Below are 6,831 nucleotides of genomic sequence, written 5' to 3'. Positions count from 1 at the left end.
CTGAAAGTTTCATATTCACATTTTTTGGTTACAATTTGACCATTCTCCTTTAATTTTTCTTAGCACATGTGCATAGAACATGCTTTGTTTCTATACTGACATGTGTCCTAGTATATATGTGTAATTAAATAGCCCAAACAATTTTGTTTCTAGATATGAGCTTATTCTTTTCTACTGCATGGGCTGCCCATGGAATTTTCTAATGTGGCTCTAGGAAACAGTTACACCTGCATAGTTATGGTAGGAGAACTTATGCTCTTATGGGAATTTTTAGAAGTAGACATATTTATGACAACACGCTGTCATAAGCTCTTATGGAGGCTTGCACCTGAGACATTCAAGGTCCCTGTCTGTCTACTACTCAGAGTTTGCTATGGATATATATTTCCTCTCTGAGCAATTTCATTGTTCATTATTCTGAAATTATCCATTTATTCCTTGAATCCCTTCACAATTTTATTTTTGCATCTTTGCACCATGTGTGTGTGACTGTGTTTATATTCTTTTATTCTAGTTTTCATTTTCTCCAATTAGCATAAATAGCATAACCAGGGCATTTAATTAAAATTTAAGATAACTTTTTCTCTATTTAACCATTTCTCTGTGAGAGGCACTCTATATTGGGGGCAGTTTTAAGTTGGGATTTCAAGATTCCTAGAAAGCTGGGAGCTAAGGACACAAGGTCAATCATTAAGTTGATTGGTAACACAGTGGGAGAAATGGAGAGGCCTTTGCAATTTGTGTGTGTGATATGGGGAGTCCTGAGTGAGTAGGGAAGAGTAGAAAAATATAATATACTTGATGAATAGTGGATAAGGATTTGGAGTAACTATTTGTAAGGGTGCTGAAAAGGACCAGATGTATTGACTGGATCTTCCATGCCTTTTGGGGTATTGTAACATTCCTGCAGGATGACAACAACCACAGTTTTTTTTTTAATATTTCATGTATGTCTTAACAACATCTAATTATCATTTGCTGCATATCTGCTGAGTTTCAAGACAGTAGGATACAAATATGTCATATAAAGGGTATTCCCAACCCATGAAGATATTGGCCATGTGAAAGCAAAGACTGAAGACAATTCTCCTTCAGTTTAGAAAATAGAGGATGAAGAAGGGTCTGCTTCCAGTAGAAAATAATCGGTTAGCCTCTTTACAAGTTTAAGGGAAAAAGACAGAAGAACTTGTCCTGACTCCTGACAATAAACATTGTCAGTACCTATGCCACATAGAAGCTCACCTGATCACGCGAGGGAATATTGGCTGGAACTTCAGGAAAGCAATGGATGTTTTTCTATTTTAGAGTATGGTGGTTTCATTGTATTGGCACACATGTAAACTCAATATAATACATGCTAATAAGTAGATATCCTTGAATGCCAACTGAAACACAATACATTGTTTTCAACAATGTGACTGAGGGAATTTCTGCCCATTTTGTTACTCAAGGACAAGTTCCATGTTGAAAAGACATAGGAAGAGGACATACCACCTAGAAACAGATTAGTGAGTGTATCTTTACAACTCCGGCATCCATACAGGGAATCTAGCAGTGAGAGACAGTTCAACTGTTAGATCTGGAAGTGAACACAGAAATGGAATAATTGATTTGAAATGAAAATGTTACTCCCATCCATCCTTATACACACAGGAATGAAATCGCTGTGTCCTGTGGTCTTCATTTATAATTTCCTGGGATCCTACATGTTACCTGACAATGCCATACAGGAAACTGTTCACATTGTTTGGGAACAGATACCCCTTTATTTCCAACCATACAACACATTGATTTGTACTTTTTTATTTTGATTAAGTGTTCTCATTCCATTGGTTGTGGAGAGATTTATCATTTATTATAATTTATCATTGATTTCTATTTCCCTGGTGTTTGGAGTAGTTGGCTTTATGCCACCATTTCTGTCCATGTGCACTGACCTAAAGAAACGATCCCAATCATAGTGTAGAGTACAGAAATATGCCTGCTCAAGGGGACATTATCTCTCTCTTTACATTGCTTTTATCTATTATTTCTCCCGCAGACATATATTTCAGACAAGTGATAAAATTATTCAATTGAGAAGAGACTACTGTGTTGGAATACTTCACTTAGTCATAAAGTATAATCATAGAGCGTATTTTAGAGGAGAGATTTTCAAAGACATCTCCATAATATGAGAATTTCTGTTTAACTTCAGAGGAGCATTCTTGTATGTACTATTTGTTCAATATTTTACTTACATAGGCGTGGATATATGCATGATTCCGTAGTACAAAGTGGTAGAACCTCAATACCATGTTGTTTCTCTTCTTGATCCAAAGTGAAGTCCTATGTTAGAATGTTTGGGACCACTTCTGTGTACTATCATATCACATATGAATAGGTTTTCTTTGATTTCTTCTTTGCTAATTTGTGACCCCTTGATCTCTGTTAGTTGTCTTATTGTTCTATCTAGAACTTCAAGGACTGGATAGAATAGATAGGGAGAGGTGGGAAGCTTTGTCTTGTCCCTGATTTTAGCTAAATTGCTATAACTTCCTTTCCATTTGTTTTGATGTTGGCTTTTGCATGGCTCTATATTGCTTTTATTGTACTTTATGTATGCACCTTGTTGAAATCTCCCACTATTAATGTGTGGCATTTGATGTGATTTTAATAACATTTCCTTCATAAATATGATTGTTTGTGCATTTGGGTCATGGATATTCAGAATTGAGATGTCTTCTTGGTGCATTTTACCCTTGACAAATATCGTGTCCTTTCCCATCTCTTTTGATAAATTTTTGTTGAACATCTCTTTTATTAGGCATTGTTTCTTGGGTCTGTTTGCTTGGAAAACCTTTAACTAGCTTTTTCATCTGTGGTAATATCTACCTTTGTTGCTGTAATGTTTATATATATATATATATATATATATATATATATATATATATATATATATATTGAATACAGCAGAATGATGGATTCTATTTACACATATAGTCTCTTAGCCTGCATTTTTTTTAAAATTGGGGAATTGTGACCATTAATGTTGAAATATATGAATGACCAATGATTATTAATACCTATTATTTTCATGTGGTTGGCTTTGAGGTGTGTTTGTGTGTTTTTTTTTCTATTTTTTAGTTGTGTGAAACTATACATTTCACACATATTCTTGAGTGTAGCTAGCCTTATTTGTTTGGAGCTTTCCTTCTAGTGTCTTCTGTAGAGATGAGTCAGTAGAAAATATTGTTTAAATTTGATTTGAGATGAGTATCGTGTTTTTTACATCTATGGTAATTGAAAGTTTTGCTGGGTATAGTAGTTTGGTCTGACATTTGTGGTCTCTTAGAGTGCAAGACATATGCTCAGGACCTTTTAGCTTTTAGTTTCTTGGTTGAGAAGTCAGGTATAATTCTGATAGGAAGGCTTTTAAATATTACTTGGCCTTTTTCCTTTGCAGGTTTTAATATTTCTGTTTTTGTATTTTAGTGGTTTGATTTTTATGTGGCTTGAAGAATATTTTAGTGGTTCAATCTGTTTAATGTTCTGTAAGTACATTTATTAGCATCTCTATCTTTATGTTGGGAATTTTTTCTTTTTTGATGTTGTTGAAGATCATTTAATGGACTTTGAAGTAAAAAGGTTCCATTTTACAGGTCTTGAGGTGATTTATTTATACTCTTCATGATTTTATTTTCCTGTATTTATTTGTATTTATTTGATTATTCTTTTAATGCTTCTAACTGTTTCAATGTATTTTTATGTATTTCTTTAAGGGATTTATTTGGTTCTTTTTTAATAGCCTCTATCTGCTGTATAAGATTGGAAATGAGAACATATTCTTGTGCTTTGGTTTCCTTAGGATATCTAGGGTTTACTGTAGCAGTATATCTGTGCTCTGATCATGCTATATTGCCCTGGATTTTGCTGATTGTGTTCTTTGTTGTGGATAATTTTCTATTTATGTGAGATTTAATCAAGAACCCACAGAAATTTGATTACAGATTTTTTTGCAATAATATTTTAACTTTACATTCTGGAGATTATTTCTGCTATAGCCAAGACATTTGAATTAGTGAAGATCTCAATTTGGTTAAAGGAGATTGAAGAGAACCATATCCTATTGAAATTACTAATATTCTAGAATAAGCACAAAGCTTCTGTTACATACTTTATAGCTTAGGTCCATCTTACTAGAGGAAATACATAACTATAGGTTTTATTCTTTTCCATAGCAAAAGTAGTTAGTATTTTTCTTATTCTTATTTTTATTAATTAGAGTATTTATTTACATTTCAGGTATTTTCTTCCTTCCTGGTTCCTTCTCCCCAAGACCCCCAACCCACCCCCCTTTGCTTTGCCTCTCTATCCACCTACCTACTTCAACATAACCTGTCTATCATCTTCCTTCTCTGGGACATCAAACCTCCACAGGGCAAACCTCCACAGGAACTGTCCCATCCCTTCTCACTGAGCCCAGACAAGGCAATTCTCTGCTATTTATGGGGCAAGGATTATGGACCAGGCAATGTATAATCTTTGATTGGTGGCTTAGTCCCAAGCAGCCCTGAGGGGTTTGACAGAAAGGTTTAATATTTCCATATATCATCTCATAAGCTTTTTCTTTTTTGTTTATAGATGATAATTTTATTAGAAGCATTACATTGAAGAAAGGCAAATCCATGAACAAAATAAGTATATCCTCCAGTAAGAACAAAGCATTATCCTTTGATGGTACAAATGCTTCAATGTCACCAATCTGTCACCAGATCCTTCCTTCTGCTCACTTTTTTTTTAAAAAAAAATAAAACTGGGCATTTATATATCTTTTTATTGGATATTTTCTTTTTTACATTTCAAATGTTATTTCATTTCCCCTTTGGAAACCCCTCCCCCTGCTTCTAAGAGGCCTACTCCTGCCCAGGAAAAATAGCTGAGACCCAGAAGCAACAAGTCCGACAACTGTGTCTCCAATGAATTCCATCATCCCTGAGTTCTGCCCTGTCACCACTGTGCTTCATCTTCTACACTACAACTCTGCCTACTCAGAGACCTACAAATATCAGGAATCAACAGCTCTACTTGCATCTCTGGAAGCTTGCTGCCACCCAAGAAAATAACCTCTACCTGCAATCCCAGAGGCCTGCTAACATCAGGGACTATGAGATTTACCTTCAGCTCCAGAGACTATCAAGCCTTTCAACACTAAGGACATTCAGATGCCTAGAGGTCAATATGAAAACAGAGTCAACATCTCATGTCTGCAAGCACATCTTGGCATCAGTAATAGTGTTAGGGTTCAAGGTGTGGGCATGAGATGAATCCCAATGTGGGGAAGTCCCTGGATGGCTTTTTCTTCAGTCTCTGCTACATTTGTTGTCACTGTGTTTTCTTTAGACAGGTTCAATTCTGAATTAAACATTTTGAGATTGGTTGGTGGTCCCATTCCTCAACTGGGCTCATTTCTATCTACAAGAGGTAGTCTCTTCAGGTCTATCGCCCAGATTTTGGGCAATTTGGCTAAAATCATCCCCATTGGGCATGGGGAGGATCTCCCATTCCTGGTTTCTGGACATTCTAGAGCATCCTCCTGTTCCCCATGCCATGGTGCTATTTATTTCTATTCATCCTCCAGGCCAATCAGGATTCTCACCTGTCTCCCCTAATACCTAATTCTGTTCCCCATTTTTGCTTTCCCACTCCCCTGTCCCACCCAACTCCCTCTCTTGCTCTGGGAAAGAGGATTAAATAAATAAATGTTCATTTCTCACACAGCAATGGGGAACTTTATATGAGACCACTTACACAAGAAATTTTACATCTGCTTAATTTAAGGTTGTGTAGTATATTGTAATATTATGCTACTTAGATTTTTCCTTTCTCATGAAACTCAATACAATGAAGTCATCAAGAGATGTACCTTTTACAAATGAAAGGAGTTCATGTTGAAGACTCCTATTATTTATGGTTGTTTCCTATTTGAGGTAGAAATGTATTTGTAAATGCTTGTTTAGGCATTAAATTTTGTCTAGTATACATGCAGACACTCATTTAATTGTTCATTATTATTAATAGTAATATTTTATTGCTTATATTTTTCTTTTATTTGAATACTACATTTATTTACTTGAATCTTGGTGAAAGATATTCCTCCTTCCTCTCCTCACAAACCACCTCTCTTATTTCAACTCCTCCATTCTCCTCATTCCTTTCCACTAAGATAATGGGAGTCCTTCCATGGATATCAACTTGCCTTGTCCTATCAACTTATAGTACTACTAGGCTCATCTTCTATTGAGGCTTGAAAAGACACTTGAGTTAGAGGACAGGGACCTAAGACAGGCAATAGAAACATAGACAACCCCAGCACCTGCAGTTAGGGGTCCCACATGAAGATCAAGCTGCACATTTGTTTCATATGTGTAGAGATCCTAGATCTATTCCATGAATGCACTCTGGTTGGTCGTTAAGGCTCTGCAAATCCCCATGGGCTGAGGATAATTGACTCTGTCAATTTACTTATGATGTCTTTGAACTGTCTGGCTCCTTAAATTCTTCCTCCCCTTCTTGTAATTTTTTTCAGAAACTCTGCCTAATGTTTGGCTCTGTGTCTCTGTTTTGGTTTCCATCAGTTGCTGGATGAAACATCTGCCATGACAATTATGCTGGACTCCTCTTTGCAATTATATCAGAATGTCATTAATAGTGTCTGGTGTTGACTCTGTTTAATTGCATGGGTCTCAATTTGGTTATTATTGGTTGGCCATTCCCTAAGTTTCTTCTTCAAACTTACCTCTGAACATTCCCTAGTAGAACAAATTGTGGGTCTGAGGTTTTGTGGCATTT

This window comes from Apodemus sylvaticus, chromosome 6 (genome assembly GCF_947179515.1).
Source record: "Apodemus sylvaticus chromosome 6, mApoSyl1.1, whole genome shotgun sequence".
Taxonomy (NCBI): Eukaryota; Metazoa; Chordata; class Mammalia; order Rodentia; family Muridae; genus Apodemus; species Apodemus sylvaticus.
The sequence above is the reverse complement of the archived record's forward strand: the minus strand, read 5'-3'. Positions refer to the sequence as shown.